Source organism: Arvicanthis niloticus, chromosome 25 (assembly GCF_011762505.2).
Source record: "Arvicanthis niloticus isolate mArvNil1 chromosome 25, mArvNil1.pat.X, whole genome shotgun sequence".
Classification (NCBI taxonomy): Eukaryota; Metazoa; Chordata; class Mammalia; order Rodentia; family Muridae; genus Arvicanthis; species Arvicanthis niloticus.
The window spans coordinates 15,318,190-15,338,828 of NC_133433.1; positions in this window are offsets into that span (position 1 = coordinate 15,318,190).

A 20,639-nucleotide genomic window follows, 5' to 3' on the forward strand; every position below is an offset into this window, starting at 1 on the left:
ATATTCCTTCTTACGATTATGAACCATCTACTTCCCCTTCCAGCAACTGTGCATCAGCACTATGTTAGGTAGAGAGCTTATTTTTAACCTTCTTGCAGAATGGGCTATATAAGTGCAGTAGTAACAATGTCTTAGTAAGTGCATTGTCTTAAAATGCACAAGATTTTAAAAAATTAATTGAGAATAGATTCTTCTCTTATAAAATAGATCCCAACCATGGATTCCCCTCTTTTCACTCCTCCCTTATTCCCCACGTCCCTCACATCCTCCCAGATTAACTGCTCCTCTGTTTCCCTTCAGATAGAAGGACTTCAAGAGACAACAATCAAATACAACAAAGCAAGATATAATTAGAAAAAGCAAAAGCCCTCAGAGCCAGGCTGGACATAACAACAACTAGGAGGAATAGAGTCCTAAGAGCAGGCAAAAGAGTCAGAGATATACCCACTCTCACTTTCCCAAGTCCTCAGAAAGAACAAGCTAACAGCTACATCATACACAGAGAAGCTGGTGCAAATACAGCTTCACTAACTATTCTTGTTAAAGGAAGTATGTCAACCAGAACATAGTTGTGGTTAAAAGCTCACCCTGAAGAGGCTTGGCTCTACACTGAGATTTTGAACATCCAGTGTAGGCAATGATTGGCTAGTAAGGACTTCTATTAGCTTAAACTATGTCTAAGGATTCTTTTCTAGTGAATACTCCACAACATTTCTGAAGATCCTACTGAGATCTCAGAGACCAGACGTGGAGACAACATGAGTTCAGAGCCCCTTGGAGCAAGGAATGTGTAAGAATCAGGGGACTCCTAGGGGGTACCTAACCTGAGTTATTCTAGATCCCCAGGGCTCCCTTTGGATAATCACGGTCTATTGTTTTGTAAGACCCCCCCGCAAGGGGACCCTCTGTAAGACCCCCCCACAAGGGGACCCTCACCCAAGTCCGGACCTGCACGCCCCAAGGACACACGAGAGACCTTCTTGATGCAATTGCAGAGGAGGTTTAATGACGAGGGCCCTCGGGCTGGATCTCACACAGGAGATAGAGGTTCCGCACGCCTGGACCCAGGGAACTTGGGATATTTATCGGTAGGGGTTGGGGAGAGCGGGAAAATTTGGCGCGGTTACATATGATTGGATATTTCAAACATCAGCAACTTGCAGAACTGGCAGAACTTGCAGAAACTCGGACCTCCCAGAAAAGGGAGGGAGAGAAAAATAAACACCAGATAGCCCATTACTCACTTGGGCTAGTTTGGACTTGTCTGGGCATGCCCTTGTATGCCTTTATTTTTTTGTCACCCTGCCCCTGCAGGGGCTTAATATTTTTATTATGACTATATTTAACAAATTGTTGGTGGTCTTTGCTGACCATGAATTTTTGTTATTGTTACAATGCTGCTTTCAAATTTTGTTCTCACAGTTTCAGTGGAGTATGACATCTCTACCAGAAAAGGAATCAGATTAGAAAGCCACCTGGTCTGTCAGCTCTGGAGGTAAGTCTGGGTAAGTCAACTTCTGTTTGGTCTCATAAGAGAGAGGTTGGACAAAGATCCAGATCTAGTGTTTGAGAACCATGTGATGAGTCAATGGATTCCACTTTTGGTTCAGGTTTATAAATGTACTGTGGCCATCCCTGGTTGTTCTCTCTCTGTCTCTGTCTGTCTTCTGTCTCTCTCTCTCTCTCTCTCTCTCTCTCTCTCTCTCTCTCTCTCTCTCTCTCTCTCTCTGTCTTGTTTCTCTGTATTGACCAGCTTTCTCTGATGTGAGACACTCCCCCCCACCTGGTTTAAGACCCATCCCCCCCACCTCCTATTGGGAAACCAAATCCTTTTTGCTCTGCCAAATCTCCCAGAGAAACACACCAACCAAAACAAACAAAAACAGAAACAAAACAAACAAAAACAAAATAAAACGTTTACCCATCCCACTCAAGGAGCAGGAGCATTTGCTTGTTTTGCTGCTTGAGTCCTAAACAGAGTCTAGATTGGTCCCTGTGTGGGGTTGGGGAGGAGCCTGGCCTCTCAGGGCATCTCATCCTGAGCCCCCTACACACAGAGAGGGGAAAATGATTTCTCCAGGTAAGCATTCTTGAATCACCTTCTCCAGAGAAGGAAAATTTCCCTAGGACTGAGCTCTAAGGAAAAGAAAAAGTCCCATCCCCTTTTCTTTCATAATTTATGTCTTGGTTTCAACCAGAGGTCCCTAAAACCAGCATTCTTTGAAAAAAAAAAAAAAAGTGAAAAAACCTGGCCAAGGGACAGGCAGGGAGATTGCTGCCAGGTAACACAGCCTGGACTGAACAGAGTTTCCCTTCTGTTCTCCACTGACCAAGGAGACTTTAAGCCATTTTTTACTAGGTACTTTTTAGAAAGATTAAAGACAGCTGCTAGGAAGATTCTACCCCAGATGTTAGATGAAAAACTTTTAAAGTTTTAAAAATTAAAGATATAAGCAGGTTCCAGTTGCTGGAGGTTGCTCAAATGGTGTTTAACAAGAGAGAACTGATTGGGATGAGATTTTTTTTTTTTTTTTTTTTTTTTTTTACATAATCTGAAAGCCACTGTCACCTTCTCTGGTTATGAGAGTCACATTTACAGATACTCAACAAAATTTTGGTGTCTTGCCCTCTGTCAAGAATATTTCATAGCAAAAGTGTATGCCTCCAATCAAAAGGAACAGCTAGACCTTCTCTCAGTTTGACAACAAAGATTTCCAAGAATATGAGCAGAAACCAACCCCTCAGGACTGGCCCAACACCAAGTTGCTCTAAATGTTCAACTCATCAGTTCAGCTACCTCCATTCAGTATCCAATGAGCCTGAAAACAAAAGGCAAAATTGAAGAGACAGACATCCTGATGCCAGTCATACTGGAATATACATAGCTCTGTTTCCTATGAAGAACCCTGGGACATCTAATTTTCATGAGTCTGACTCTTCAGGAGAAAAAGGATGTGCACTGTTTTGAACCTGAAAAATGTGTTCTTCCAATTGGCAGAGGTGAGTCAACCAACCTCTTCTTTTAAACAGACCAACTCAAAGGAACTTAAAATGGGCAACATACCTGGACCATGGTTTAAATGACAATGATTTAAAGACATTAAAATTAGATTTTCTGTCATTGCATCACAGATTTCTGGAGGAAATAGATTTAAAAATGTGTTTTAACCCAAACTTTGGGCCATGGAAATTCCCTATGACATACCCATCCAAATCATTGAACCCTGTAACCACAGGATAGCCCACTTGCCTAAGACCTGTAAAGGCTACAGCTACTTTAGTGAAAGACAAACTAACTCTAGGTCAATATCTACTATTCCTAGCATTCTATAACGTGGTGGTTGAGGACCTCCTCCAAGAAGCACCAAAACACTGTCTGTCTAATTACTATCTGACAGAATTCCAGACCCTGTTCCTAGCCACCCTTGAGACTGCTTTAAGAAACCCAACATCACAAATTTGGCTGCCATCTTGCCTAATGATGATGCAGGTGCTCATTTATGGTTGTCATGAGATGAAAGATGAAATCAGTAGTTACTTTAACAAAAATGATTTGGGCCTAAGCCAGGTACCCCAGAGAGCAAAACTGATTGATCTGACCAAAGATCTCAGAGAAGAAAAAGAACAGTCAGTATGATTTTACTAGTGGGCATGTTCACGATATAATTTATAGAAGAGGGCTTCTCATCACTGGGGAAAAAGAGAGCATTAAAAAAGTGAACAAACAAAAATCTTGGCACTCCTCGAAACTATTTGTCTTTTCCAACAAATTGCTATTTTCAACTGCCAGCCACTAGCCTGGCTATCTGACAAATGGCCTCAAGACTAATGGAGCCTATTGATAATTTAATATTCTGATGACATATCCCACCTGGTACTTCCTGAAACACAATGGTAAAATTACAGAGAGAGAGAGAGAGAGAGAGAGAGAGAGAGACAGAGAGAGAGAGAGAGAGACAGAGAGAGAGAGAAAGGAGAGAGAGACAGAGAGAGAGAGACAGAGAGAGAGAAAGGAGAGAGAGAGAGAGAGAGAGAGAGAGAGAGAGAGAGAGAGAGAGAGAGAGATCAAACCCAGAGGTTGGTGGACAACATCAAAGAGCAAGATTACTCTCACAGGACTCTCTTCATACCCTTCAGCAGGCTATTCATTACCAGGTTACTGTGGTCCACAAAACTTCCCCAGTTGCTCAGACCAAGGTATTGTTATACCTAGACTGAAAAGCCTGGTGCAAGATGTCTCCACCATATGCTAGGTTTGTGCTTAAATAAATCCAAAACATAGAACCTTTACCCAGGAAGGGATCAGAAAAACAGACCAATACCCCAGAGAACTCTAGGAAAACTGATTTCACCAAGATCCATCCAGCTTGGGAAAGATAAAGTACTTGCTAGGTTTTATAGACATGTTTTCTGAGTAAACGAGAAACATTTCCCACTGGGACTGAAACTGCTCAAATGGGGAACTGGTTTCCTGATTTGGTCTCCCATTAACAAGAGGTCTGATAATGCCCCCATTGTCATAGGCAAATCCTTTCAATTAATAGATAACTTTGGACTTAGATAGAAAACTTCACTGTGCCTCAAAGTTCTGCCCAGGTTAAAAGACTAAATGGGACATTAAAAACAACAACAACAACAACAGGAACAACAACAAACAAAACCAATCAACCAACCACAACTCTCGTTAGGGTCCAACAAAGAACCGATAGGCCTCCTTTCTTGCTTTGCTTTGGTCTACTGCACTACATATAGGGAGGAATTTGCTTCCTATGTGAATATGTTTGAAAGACCACCCAGACTATTTCTCATATTCACAGACCATCAGTTGGTAGACCTCTCTAACCAATTCCTTTCTTAAGTCATTATACAGCCTCCAGTTTCCCACACAGGATATTCATTAAACTCTCTGAGAGAACCAGTCAACCTCTGAACCCACTATCAGTTTCTTCTTGTTCAGATCCACCGATGCTGCTGTCTGGATCAAGTAGCAAGAGGGGCACTGAAGCTAATCTAAAAAGGACACTACAACCTAATTCTCTCCATGTGTATAGGAGGGAATATGGATAGCATTACACTTCGTGTCCACCTCACTCAGGTCAAGAAAGCAGAAACCATAAATACTGCTGCCAAATGGACTGTCTCTAGACAATGGAACCACTGAAATTAAGATTACATTGGATGCAAAAGAGATGGCTCAGTGTCTAAGAGTCTTGGCTATTTGTTCAGAGGTCCTGAGTCCAATTTCCAACACACACATGGTGGCTCACAGCTATCTATAATGAGTTCTCAGATTGTCTTCTAGCATACAAGTGTAGAGAGAGCACTCATATACATAAGACTTTATTGGTCCCAGGCTTCATCCATTTCCTTCCCCCTCTGAATCTTGTATTTTAAACTATGGGTATGAATACAGGGTCCTGGCCAAACCCCCACCACCTTCTGGACTGGACTGGAAATAGGAAGGCAGGGAAGGAATTAGTTAGTGTTGCTAGAGACTAGCAACCTATATTCCTTTTAGAACTTTACATTCTGATGCCTATTTTACATAGTTTACAATTTTATGTACATCCAGTCACTTGGCCTCCTAGTTTCCAGGACCATGGAAGTTTACATTGCAAAAGTTTGTTTTATGAAAATGTGGGTTCCTGGAAAATTCTATAGAAAAGATTCTGGACTTGAAAATATGCTGGGAATAATTAATTATTCCTACTTAGAAATTGGCCAGGATTGCTGGTTATGCTTAGACACCTGATCTTTGCACTACATGGAGATAGAAACTAATGAGATTGTTAGCCCATTGACTGACAAAACTCACTGTGACTGGGGGCAGCCCAAATTAATGATAGAGGACTTATAAGTGGCTAAAAATTGTCTAGTATCTAAAACATTTAACCTAGGCACTTCCCTTTATTCTGACATCTGTTCCTTTGCCTTATGGGTTAATCATAACAACAGTATTACAGAGAGCCTGAGACTTTTTTGTGGGTGTGTACCAATAGTTGAACTAAATATGCCTCTTTTGGTGCTTTTCAATCTAAAGAGGCAGGTTAATGATGACCTAGAGGTATTTAAACAACTGTTAGTCTCTCTTGCAGAAATGATCCTATGAAATCAAGAGGCTTAGGCTTACCTCTCATGAGGAAACTATGTATGGTATTAGAAGAAACTAGTTGTTTCAATGCTAACTGATCACTAGTAATTAAAGAAAGTCTTGCCGTGGTTGAAAAAATAATTGGGATCAGTCTCTGTTCTCTTAGTCCTTCCCCTAGCTAACTCCTCTACTAACAGAATCACTGAGTCTTCCATTATCATTCTAATTGGATTAACAGCAGGGTCCTACATCTTAAACAGAAGGAGTCCATGATTTTCCTCCCTCACTAAGATCAGTGGGGAATATAAAGGGGCCCAATCCTTAAGACAACCTAGTGCATGCTGAAGTGCTCTTCAGGCTGTAAAACTCAGCAGGTAGACAACACCACCTGTCAACATGAGAACAAAGACCTAATCTGGCAAATTTCATGGTTATGAGAAAGTTTCTAAATGCACTTCCCTTGTTTTTTTGTTTCTATTGTCCTTATTCTTGCTAACTATTGTTAACCAATGTATGTCAATCCAGAACATGGTTGTTGTGCTTAGAAACTCACCCAGAAAAAGGCTCAGGGCAACAATGGTATACCATAGTTACCAGCTGACTAATAAAGACTTTCTATTGACTTATACTCATGCCTAAGCAGTCTTCTGCAGTGAAAAACTCCACATGAATCACTTTTTTTTTTTTTTTTTTTTGCCAGTCCTACTTGGTCTGAGCTAAAGAGCCTCTGGTTTCTGGCCATCTAAGCATTGCCAGGCATAGGCTCCCTCTCAGGTCATGGCCTCAAATTAAAGCATACTTTGCTTTATTAAGTCAGAACTTTGACAATTTTATCCATGCATAAATGGTTTTGTAGGATGTATCACCAGGCAATAATTGAGCATAGAAGGGTATGTTCCTATAAGTTCATCCCTATTCATCACTGACTATTGGAAACCCAATCACATGGAGGTTTATTTCAGGTACACGCACACAGCTACTGTCAGCTGATGACAAAATGTTAATTCTGCCATGCCCAGAAAATACTTTATAGGCCTTCACAAATCTTTCAACTCCAACATTCTGTCTGCCTACTCTTGTACAATGTTCATTGAGACTTATAGAGAATACTATAAGTACCGTGTGTTGGGCTTACTGTTTAATCATTATTTGGTTCTAGTATCATGAACACCTATGGGTCTCTGTATTTAGCACCTTTCTTTGGAAAGAAAGACTTCTCTGATTAAGGCCAAAAGCAGTATTTGTGTATCGGTGATGAATATAAATATTTATGAGGCAGACTGGCACTATGAAATTTTAAATGAACAATAGTAGTAAGTTTACCCTTTAGGGCTCCTTATTCATGGAATTTTTGAGGAAATTTATAGCACCACTCTTTTTGAAGAGCCAAAAGGGCTTCATTTTATCAGTCAGTGAAAACGTTATAAATTCTAATGATCTTTCAGAAGCCTTTACTTCTCTTATTTTAAAATCAACATTTTCCACATTGAGTCTTTACTTTTAAAAAGTGTTAACCCACAGTTTGAATATTGCCAGTGCTTGGCAAGGCAAATATTAAATGCTTTTTCCTGGAAAATGTGTTTGCTCATTAAATTTGACAGTCATTGCTTATGTGGTAAATGTTATTAGTGCCAAGAACTATCTGGTATGGCTGCCAGCAACAGGTCCATTATTTTAATTGTCTTTAACCTATAATCAATATTTACTGCTTTCCATGGAAAGAGACTGCATAGCTAAGCAGTATGAAAAGTGAGTTTACTGATCTGTGTCTTAGTTTCATTTTCTCTATGTTGAAAGGTATTATGAAACACTTCTCCTTGGTAGTACTTTCTCATAAAAACTACTCCCTCCCACCTACTTTGTGAGATGTTCATATCAGCCAAACCATGCCTATTTCAAATGAAACAGTTTAAGCTTATGACTAAATGAAACTCAAATTCTGCATCGTCATGAATTTATCTATATTCATTACCATTGGAAGCTTTTGAATTTGAAAAGCACTTGGCAAGGAATGGATTCTTTGAAGCATAAAATCTCCAGATTTTTCAGTGGGAATCTGGGGATGAGCTAAACCTGTATGTTCAAATCAGCTCAGCATAAGGGCAAGGAGGCTGAGTGTAAAAGGTAGAATGAAGCTTTGATGTTTTAAATAAAAAAGTTGACAACAGACTGACTGAAAATTATTAGACTCAGAGTTGGGGAGATTGCTCAGTGGTTATCAGCATTTCCTGATATTCCAGTGTATCCAAATTGAATGGTCAGCAGCAATGGGTATATCTATAATACAACTCCTGTATTTAAGGCTCACAGAAGAACAGAAAAATATGGACTAAAAACATTGTAATAGCTAGAAGCAGAATATCTGTTAGAAGATAGATTCCTAGATATGATGTAGTAACTATATAAATGATATCTCCATAATTTGGCTGGCTAATGAAGACCCTGGAAACAATAACATCAATGGATATGCTAACAGGAAAGGGAAAAATCTCAAGTTGTTCACCATTAGACAAAGAAATCAATGCAACCAAAGAATGCTGAGAGTAGGAGAAAGAGTGTTCTCTGAGGGAAGAGACGACTAATTGGCTACCCAATGTCAAATGGTAAACCTGAACTGATATATATATATATATATATATATATATATATATATATATATATATATATCCAAATAACACAAAACTGACTAACTAGGTTGTATTCATATATTTATGCATTTATACACATATGTAACAATAATAATTTATAAAAAGAAGAAAGAGGTCATGAATTTGAGAAGGAGTGGGGTAAACACATGAAGGGGGTTTGCAGAAGGAAAATAAAGGGAAAGTTAACTATATTTTATTTTTAAATAATATTTAAATGATTATTTATTTACACATACACACATACATTTTTCTTTTTTGATTTTATTTTATATTTTATTTATATTCAAGATGCCATCCCCTTTCCCCATTTTCCCTCCCTAGAAAACCCCTGTCCCATGCCCCCCCTTTCCTTTTTGCTTTTATACATTTTTTTAAATGTTAATCAAAGGATTTATAAGTTTGGTAATGCTCAATCAGAAGTGTAACCCAATACCCAACCTAGATATAAAAACTATCTTTGACTGGTGGAGACATGTGAACATCTGCCTCCATGGCCCCTCTCTCTTTCTCTCTCTCATCACCTAGCTTCTCCTCTTCTTCATCTTCTCTCCTTACTCCATCTCTTCCTCTCAGTACTCCTTCCCACTTAGCTCTTCCTACATATCACTCTTCCTGTTAAAGTAAAACTTTTCTCTCAAAATACAATTAGAGCATACTTATTCCTAATTGTACCAGTGAGGTACAAGATAGTCCTAATACCCAGTCCATCATTTTGTTGACTAACCAGAACCTCTGTCATCTCTCCTTACTAACACACTTAGTAACCTGGCTTTTTTCTTGGCTTTAGAATGAATGTCAGCTGAAAACCATCTACTCAGATCTTTTCTCTCAAAGTAAATAGCCAGGATTGGCTATGAGACTATAGGTCTTCAACCCCGTCAGAAATCCAGAATGACTGAGTTAACTGAAGTTATGGGAAGCCCTAAACATGCTTCTAAAACTTAGCCAATTTATAGAGACCGCTGAGCACCTGAAAAGCCCCTATACTACCGAATGTTGGAGCATCAAATCTTCAGCCTTCTGGCCCAGAATCATCTGACAGACCTTAGTGATGCAGGATTATTAAGGGCTGATTACTCTGTCTAGGAAGATATAATCAGTCGACTATTCTGCATGTGTGTCCACACATACATTTTTCAATCATTGAAAATTTATTAGAAATCTAAAATAGACATATTGTTTATACATTTATATAATATATACTAATATTTAAATATGCAATATTTATATATTATATATGTTTAATTTTAAAAATGTAAAAAATATTAAACCAAATTATATTAAAAAATAAGTTGGATAAAAAGATAACTTTGGTAGTTAAAAAGAAGAGTCATTAAAGAAACATGGCAATATTAGAGTTAAGGGTGTTAAGTATGTAATTTATTGTGCTGTAGCATATACGCTGCCTTCTCATCTTCCATCACAGAATGATGAAGTCAGATGATTCTGGCTAAATGCCAGCGACATGAATCTGGACTTCCCAGTTTTCAGAACACAGAGAAAATGAATTTAATCATAAATTATCCAGTTATGAATTCTTCTATAGTAGTATAATGGTACCGGGGCACAATACATACTGAGAACTGTATCATCCAAAGATGAAAAATGGATCTCATCTCAGAACAAGACAAGAAATCATAACACCTATTATGCTATCATTAATTTATCATGTGCCTGCAGACAAAGTGGAACCTACTTCAAAGAATGACAATTTTTTTAGATCAACAAAGTGGTGTAGAAAAAGGTTTGAAGAATCTAGAGCAGTAGATTACATTCCCAAGAAAGATGTAGGTAATTGGCACCTGATAGCAAGGTAAAGAGCTACCACATATCCTCATGACATGACAGGGGGTGACGGCTGTTGCAGGGACCTACCCAACCAACTCACATGCACCACAGCTTTTAAATATTAGAAAGAAAGAATGGAGAGTCAAAATTTATTTTCACTTGGAAGTAAGCATCAAAATCTCATTTAGAATCTGAGGCATTTTTTTGTGACAAAAACTGAGTGATAGTTGGTGAGCTCAAAATAGTACTTTATTAACCAGATAACAGTTATGCCAGATAATTCAGATTATGATGGTAACAAAAAACATTATTTATTTTCTTTTCAAATTTTTCATAATTACTTATTGATGTGTACCTTTGGGTTATCATTTTCAAACCACTGAAAATGTACTTTGTTTTGAATCTCTTAAAATACTTTATTATATTTAGTGATTACAGGACCTTGAGGAGTACCTTTTTCTATTTTTAGCATCATGGTTTAAAAATGCCAGCTGTGTACATTTAAAGTCAGAGCAAAGGAAAGATGATTAATAAATATTTGGGGGATGATCATATGAGGAATGGAAGAAATGCAACAGGTAAGCCAAAGAATATGAAGATAACAATAATTAAGGCTCATTTGAAAGGTTTTATGGAAATCTAATAGAGTAGATGTTTCTTAAAACATATACACATATGTAAGATATATCAATGGAATAAACAATAACTGGTTATTGAGCCAAACTAGACATCTCTTGCCAGCAAATGAAATGTTCAGTGCCAGGAATTGGTTAAATCTAATTGAGGTTTTGGCCAAAGGGGCCACATGGAAATTCCTGAAGAACTGACACTATCACCAAGATTATTGTTGCTCTCCGTAAACTGATGGTAAAGATGAAGACAACACCTAAATATCTCATGGAACACAGAAAAGTCAAGATGGTACCTATACAGATCTTTCACCGTTACTGACAAGTATCATGCTCCTGGAAAGTGATCTGCATAATAACAACAGAGAAATGCAAACACCAACCATTTGATCTGTGTACAAAATATGTTGAGGCAATACTGGCACAAAAGTTGTGGGAATATCTAATTACTATCTGATTGGATATAATTTCCACACCATGTGATGAAACCCATGCCAAGTACTATTCAGATAGCCAAGAAACCTGAGACTAGATAGGTCGTGAACCTAGAGGAAAATCAAATACTGGTCTGCTAAAGGGACATAAACAATAGAATAACCCACCACAACATCCTGCTAACTCATGGATTAGTGACTTGTTTAGCCATCATTCAGAGAAGCTACCTCTTGCTGTAGATGGAAACAAATATAGTGACCAAAAACCTGAGAGTATTCCTAGTGAAAGATTGTGAAAGATTGTGGGTTGCTTAGTCCTGAATAGGATATCTCCATCAAATCCCTCTGAGCTCTGAGCACAGGGAAATAGGAGTCAGAGAGACTTTACAAGCTAGTGTGGATGGAAAACACAACCCAAACAAGTCTTCTAGACACAGAAGGACTGACACACATATGAATTCACAGAGACTGGCAGCACACACAGGGCCTGCAAAGGTCTAAGTCAGATGGAGTCCCAGTGCTGTGAAAAGAAATGAACACCAACCATTACCCCTACTCTGTAAGCCATTTCTGATTGATAGTTGCTTGTAAAAGAAAAATTAGCTTTCTCTTGTGCGGTTACGCTGAATACAAACCACTCTTAAGAGTAGGTCCCTTGTCTTATAGTAAATGGTCAATACAAAATGAACTCAATAGACACTTTGGAGGATCTTTGCCTCATAATGCTTTGTCTGGAATTATATATGTGCTACATATAGTGACATTAGGTACTGGTTGGGAAAATACAGTTTAGAGTTGCCTTGGTTTTAGGATGAAGGCACCAGTGTTTAAGTAGTGAAGAGTGTGAACATGAGAAGGAAAGTATTGGATTAGACAGTTAGACATACAAGAATTTAAAGAGCTAGAGATATAAATATAAAGAAAATATCACAGGTGTGAACAAGGAAAAACAGTCACAGTAGACTTTCCTAGTGAGATACAAGTTAAAACACACAGACATGAGCTCACAGTTAAGGCTCAATATTATAAATGAAAATTTAAAAAAAAATTTTTTGAAATGAGAAAGGGACTGTTGAGTGCTCAGCCCTAAATGGAACAGGATATTTTATGACTTAGATACTTAGACCACAGAACATTTGCCTTTTCTCTGAGCCTTACCCAGGGAGAACTTTTTTACTGTGTGTCAGAAGCACTGGAACTTGAATGGCTTTGTACATTCAATAACCCATATTTGCTCAGGTTTTCATCCGATCCTCACAATTATTAACTAGTACACCAAAATAAATCAGTGTGTATGATTCTTAAAAAGATAAAAATAGAACTAATACGTGACTGCAATCCAGCACTCCTGGGTATGTGCCTTAATTACTCTGAATCTTACCACTGAGATATTTGAAAATCTATGTTCATCACAGCGGAATTTGTATCAGTTAGAAAATGAAACAAGTCAATGTGTCCACCGACAGATGAACAAAGAAAATGTCATACACTGACAAAATAAACTTCATTTGCTTTACAAAAATGAAATTATGATACTTACAAAAAATAGGATTGGAAATAATTGTGCTGGGCAGAGTAATGTAAATGAAAAAAAAACTACACAAATTCCCCAAGTTCTAGCATATATGGAAAGCCTACATTTTAACTTGTATATGAGTAAATAAATGTCTTTGGATATAAGTATATTCGTGAAACCATGAAACATGCAAGGAAACCATGAGCAAGTATACAGAGCCCTTAAAGAGGAGGTAGGGAACAAAGATGTCAGCAGCATATTATGGTATGAAAGTCAGATGGAAAATATTGGACTGAGGAAGAATATCAACAATAAGAAATAAAAAGATCAAAACAACAACATATATATATAAGGATATATGAAACCCAATAATTTGAGGGTAAATTAAAAAAACAGACTAACAAATTAAAAAGCATATTTATGGTCATGTACACATAACAAAATATCTAAAAGTTTGTCCTACACTCCTCATATGATAGCCAGGTCTTTGGGTGGCTGTTGAAATCCACAACCTTGTTTATTTCTCTATCTTATAAGATAGGTTTATCAAATTACCAGTTTCTTATAATAATTTTAAAATCAAAAAGTAATGTGTTTTATTTCCATAATTAGGTTACAGAATGATTTTGGATTAATCTCTATAATTTTCTCTGGCTTTCCATCCCATGGTTCACCAGCTGCCATGCAATGAATAGGCTTGACTTGAAAATATAGAGGTTTATTTGGAGTAAAATCAAGAATGTCAGAAAGCACATAAGTGAGTTTGAACACTGTCCCTGACTTGGTTGAGTATAACATTACTGCATTTCCTTCATCACAAAGTAGGAGACTCTGATGAGGACTTCAACTCAGCTGCATTTACTTTTTCCACCTGCTTACACGGAAAGTGTGAGACATTAATGTTTGTTATTTTTACTTGCTGCGGTTGTAGATAATTTATTGCACATCGAAGAATAACTCAGAAGTCTCATAATTCTTCCACTATAAATTAAAACAGTTGGAGGAAATTATTCATACATCATATTGACAAGGATTGAAGTTTAATGATGCCTATTTATGATAATGGAAGATGGTGATAAAGAGAGACTCTTGCTGTTGCTTTTAATGTGTAAATTAGTTCAGCTTTAAAGAGAAGATAATTTATCAATGTATAATAAATTTGTAAATGTTTATTTATACTCATTGACTCAGCAACTTAATGTGCACATCACTAGAGCAATGATTGTATTAATTATGGTTCATAGATGTAATGAAGTATTCTGCTACTCCCATAAAGAAAAGAAATACATCTGAATGTGTTATCACATGAAGTTTTAAAGAAAAGTATTTTTTAGTTTTGCAATAGTTACTATTTTATTTTTCTTATGATTTTCAAATCTCTATGCTGTTCTTGGTGGAGTTTTCTAAAGGCTTTATTCTATTGTTTATTAGAAGAGTTTGAATGCTAAACTCTTGACACTTGAGGCAAATGGCTTGAGTCTATCTCTCCACTATTACTTCTGGAATGTCATTAGATAGATACACTATGGATCAATTTCTTCATAAATCAGTTAATATCTTACTCAAACATATGTTGATAAATCCAGTGAGTTAATATCAGCCAAGAGTAATGCATGGAGTGTTTTACAAAGTATCTAATGCTGATTTTGTTTTGTTTTTATTTTAATATTATTCACATTTGAGTCTGAGCAAGTTGACAAATATCATGAATGCTCTTAACTTCAGGATTATGGAAATTAGACAAGAATCACTTTGATTAGTGATAGAATCCATTATTCAGTAGTTGGATTGTATATTTATGGAATGTTTCATTACTCGTGGTCTTGAAGGGGTGTTAAATTCATAAGTATACCTGTACATGCATTGGTTTTGATATAGGAGAGGAAAATTAGCCTCGGAGGCTCAAGTATTTTATTATAGACAATATTACTTATATTAATTTATTTTGTAGGAATATGAAAATAATGTCTTTTTTCAGAATGATACATATTCCCACACAATAAATACACCTGCTTAGGAGTTACACAGAAATTTCTAGTTTTCTGAGTATGGTTTGTTATATCAAAACTATTAAAAAGCCTATACAAATAGGTATTAGCCTTTTGCTTGAAACACATGCAAAATCATTAGAGATACAAGAAAAATTATTCTTCAACAAGACATTGGTGAAAATATTCACAAAGATCTCTATAGTTTAATTAAAATTCCTAGTGATGACTATAGTCACTAATCAAACATAAGAATTTAGTTCTGAAAAATACATTAAATTGATAATAACATTCAACTTTAATAGTTTAAGTTGGTACAACCATTAGATAGAGCAAAATCAAAAGTTTTACTTATAATTATCATTTTTACCATAATAAAATTTAGTGACTATTAACTTATAAGATAAAAACAGTAAATTATTTTTTGTAGCTATCTATTTGAAATATGGAGCATAAAATGGACAAGATGAAATGAAATATCAACTGACATTTGACAATTATTTCTAGACAGAAGATTCTACACATTCAAAGTCATTTTATAAAGGAAGCAAAAATGCATTATCAAAATTACATAGATTTTCTCAGATAGCTCTGGAAATACATTGCTTATTTTAACAGTCCAGCTGGTATAATTGCATAAAATTTTTGAACACCTTGCTGTGTCGAGTTCTTAAATCACATATACTCCATCCTCTTGTCACAAAAGGCACCATATTCTCACAAAAAGGCTCACAATTTATAAACTTATGTACCTAAGACACTATGTTTCTGTCAATTTGTGGTTAAAGCAGAGAATGTTCAAAATAAGAAAGATATCTCTTGTGACTTATGTCTATCCATAAACTTTATTACATTTTCAAATGTCATCAAAAAGAAAATAATTGAGAAATACTAAATTATCTGACACTTAATTAGTAATCCCTAATTTATTACTATATACAAATTCTGCAATGATGACTCAAATAAATAATACATTAAGGGGTTTGGTTTCATTTAGTATGTATGTGCTTCACTGGGTCTTGTCAAATAAAACCTCAAGAGCACTGCTTCGAGAGGAAATCTCATCCTTTGGCGTGGTGTTAAAAACACTGTAGTATGTCACCTGCTCAGTTTTTCCAGTCCAGATATCAGCTTTTATCACTGAACAAGTATATAATGTAGTAGCAATTGAGGTTTTATTTAAATACCATTATTGGTCAGGAAAACAGAGACGTAGCAAAAATTGGAGAACTGCCTGTTTAAAATAATTATATGTGACAATAATTGAAACTCTTCCATAGCTTCCTACTAATGATGCATCTTAAAAAGATGAGTTTATCTCTAAAACACTATCATTTAATTTCTTTATATACTTTACTAATAGACATACATTTAATTGTACAAAAGACTTTGTTTACTTCTGACTTTTGACATTTAAATATGTAGATATTTGGAATCTTAGCTACTTTTAAATGTGATCCATGGTTGAGATCCAGACAACTTAGGTCATAGTTAAAATCTGTGGCTTCATTCTATTCACATAAACATGTCAAATGTGGATGCCATGATGAAAATCCAGACTTCAAAATTAATCCTCTTTTATGATTCTTTCCATTAACTTCTCTAGCCCCTGTGGCAGCCAGCTGGAACACCAGCTTATTCCAGTTTATATAATGCTATTAAGGACTTTAAAAGAGGGCTGATCTTCAAGCAACCAGAGAAAATTGCATAGAGGTTTAGACTTGTATAGAAATTTAAAGGTGATAAGTTTCAAATCTCTGATTTTTCATTTTAGTAAACTGAGGCATAGGAAGACAAATTAATGTTTAAGATCATATATTAATTAGATTTCAGAGATTACTTTTAGTCCCATGTGCTTTTGTGAAAGAGGTGCATTCTTTACCCAATAATTTTTGCTATGCACCAGAGTCTTTCTTTCTTTCTCCTGTTCTTTCTTTCTTTGTCTCTCTCCCTTTCTTTCTTCCTTCCTTCCTTTCTTCCTTTCTTTCTTCCTTTTTTCCTTTCTTTCTTTCTTTCTTTCTTTCTTTCTTTCTTTCTTTCTTCTTTCTTTCTTTCTTTCTTTCTTTCTTTCTTTCTTGATTTTTTCTTTCTTTCCTTTCTTCCTTCTTTCCTTCCTTCCTTTTTTCTATCCTTCTATCATCTATGTTTCTGTGCAACTATGGATCTATGTATCTATCATCCATGTATGTATGTATCCAACTATTTAGCTACTTATCTATTAGTCTATCATGTAACCTAGTATAATTATTAAGCTACATTTTCATAGAGAAATATTTTTTATTTTTATATTTTTTTGATTTCTTTATACTATGAAAATAAATAAATTAGTGAATGTTACTACATCAAAACATGAACCATTTAAACTACTGTTCATTATTTTCACACATCTTATAAATGTAAGATGAAATATTAATGTTTTAATTATGGTAAAATAAATATCTTATTTCTCCCATGAATTAGTTCTTTTAGTATTGCTATTGCCCAGGTACATGACAAAAAATGTTAGGGGAACAACTGTAGACACATAGTTTCAAAGTTCAGTCTTTAACTTCATGTACTTGTCCAGAACATTACATAAGTAAGGAGATGTGACTCTCAGGGGAAATTCACAGGAAACAGAGGAGAAAAAAGGGATAAATTCATACTGAGACAATATAGGAAGAAGCTGAGGAGCAATGTACCTTTCAAAAACATAACCAATGGCTTAATGTGTCAATCATGTTCTTCCCAATTATACCACATAATTGCTCCATCAAGAGAGTAATCCATTACTTGGTTTAGACATTGCATAATCTGATTGTTTTGAAAAACAAAACAAAACAAATAAACAATAAAAACCACCTCTTGGTTGTAAACAAGGTTGTTTCTAATACTCTTGACCATTTAATCTGATAAAACTGACAAGATTAACCATCACACTTTACTATATCTACAAATTATGTATTTAATACACAGTAATAATTTCTTAAAAACACTTTATATCCAAATCTATGCAAACTAGGAAGCCTGAGAAATGACGCAGTAGTCAAGAGTACTGACTGCCATTCTAGAAGACCCAAATACAATCCTCAATAGCCCTATGTCAGATCACAAATGTCTACAATTTCTGTAGATGTTCTCCATGGCTACCAGACACTAACATGACATATATTGCTGCAAAAAATGCATATACATAAAAATTAAAAAGAAAAATAATAAATACCTGCCATATAGTAAATGATAACTTCAGAAGTATCCTAGATCATTGATATAAATACATGGGAAGAATGGGTCTGGAATATCCCCTCCATTTATCTGTAAATTCTTACTTTTATGTATGAATTGCATATGAATTGTGTAGTATTTAGGTGGTAACAGATACGTTTTTTATAAGAGCACAAAAGTTCCATTTGAGTCATTTTGTATATAATAAGGTAACTTTGACTTTATCCTTTCAGAATTATAGATTTCTGTTTATATACTATTATATTAATAGCAAAATCCAGGTGTACTGAGGTTTAGTGTAATACATTCTTGAGTTTAAACATAATTTGGATGAGTCTTAAATGCTTGAGAAACTGCAAACTTACTTAAGACTTCTAAATATGACTGTTCACCTGTCTTTAACAATCTTGTTTTGGGAGTACTATAAACAAGTGTACTTAAACTACCGAGGATTCCTGATCATCTCCTTCTTTACCATGTAATATTTCATAACTATTCTATTTGTTCCCAGTTTTAACTAAAAAAAAGGGAATCATAAGTAGTAACCAACATTTCCAAAGTCTCATTAAACTGAGTGTGCTCATTATAAAAATTGGCCAGTTTTTATACCAATTAATGCACTTTAGGATTTAATCCTGTGATCATTTTTATGACTGTAATTCTCCTGATCATTCTATGTTAATTCTCTACAATACTAACACACTACTGGTAATCACTATATAAATTTAGAGGCAAAAGGATGTTATAACTGCATCAGTTCTCCAGGGCTGGGTTAATAAAATTTTCTGAGATGTTACATGTATTTAGCAAGAACAGTGTATAGGACTCTGTCTGTGGAATTCTTGCCTTGAATTAACTATTTGGACAACCTGCTGTTTAATTGCAAAATCTTCATTTCCCTAGGTAGTGTACTGTAATATTGACTCTAAGTGGGCCCAAATAGTCTTATGACTGAAGCACAAAGGGCTTATCTTGCAAATAAGATATTTACCTGCAAGCTGTCCTAAAGTGGTATCTTCCTAACTGCAAGGAAAAAAATATATTTGATACTCTCCCTTCAGTTTAGCAATTACATAATAAATAATAAATCTCTTCAGTCAAGGCTAAATTGAAACATGGGAGGAGCAAAAAGAGATGCTGATGAGACTAAGCTTGATGAGAAGGAGCCAGGCTAGAGAGAAATTTGGTTCTGCTTGATAGGAATTATGGGGCTTTCATATGCAAATAGATACTTTTCATAAAAATTTTTATTAAACTGGCCTTGAAGTACTGAACCAGTTATCAATTCATTTTGTCATTAAAATATGTACATTGATTATCCATGGTGTGCTGGTAGTAAAAGAAAGTAACACTGGAAGATCAGGAGAATTTACTGTCATATAAATATCATAAGATTAAAACTTAAAAATATGTTACTCTGGATATATATATATATATCAATAAACTTTGGATTTTCTCAGCTCCTTTTCTTATTCAAACCTATATGCTCTATGCCAGAACAAGTGTAATACATGGGTATTTCCATTCATTTCATTTTTCTGTTAGAATATTTTACACTAACTGCTTATAATCAGTGGGAACAACATTGCTTAGGTATACGGAGATTGATTTCACACTCATCTTACTACTCAGTGTTTCATAGTAATTAACCTTCTTTGTCTTTTTCATTTGCAAGCTGTGAAATACAAGCAAACTTATGATCCCACTCAAACAGGAACTAGCTTATTATTTTTGACTCCCAAATTTTATCACTATGATTTTATTTCTTCCTTTAAAAATTTAGAACATGATATGTTATGTAACCCAGACTGACATCCCACTTTTTATGTAACTAAACATGACTTTGAAATCCTGATTCATTTCTCTACTCCTCAAGTGTAGGATTAACTATTATGCACCAATGTACTCATTTTTTAGGATGCTGGAAATTGAACTTAGAACATGTTGGGGGCCGACTTTTAGCAGAAAGCGGCTATCAGCTTTGCCGCTATCTTGAGCCATATACCCTGACATGAGACTTGAATTACAATAGCCTACAACAGCTGAGAACACTCCAATAATCTTGGTTTAGATACCTTGAGATTAAAGGTGTGTGAGATTAAAGGTGTGTGAGATTAAAGGTGTGTCACTTAAGAGTATGATTTAGAAGTATAGAGATCAGAGTTAGAGACAAGACCTAAGGGCATGATTAAAGGTATAACTTAGAGGCGTGGCTTAGAAGTGAGACATATAAAAGGCAGAAACAGAACAGATCAGAAATCAGACTATAGAAGACAGAACCAGATGATAGACTATAGAGGGAGAATCAGACAGGAGACACTTAGAGGAAGAGAGACTGAAG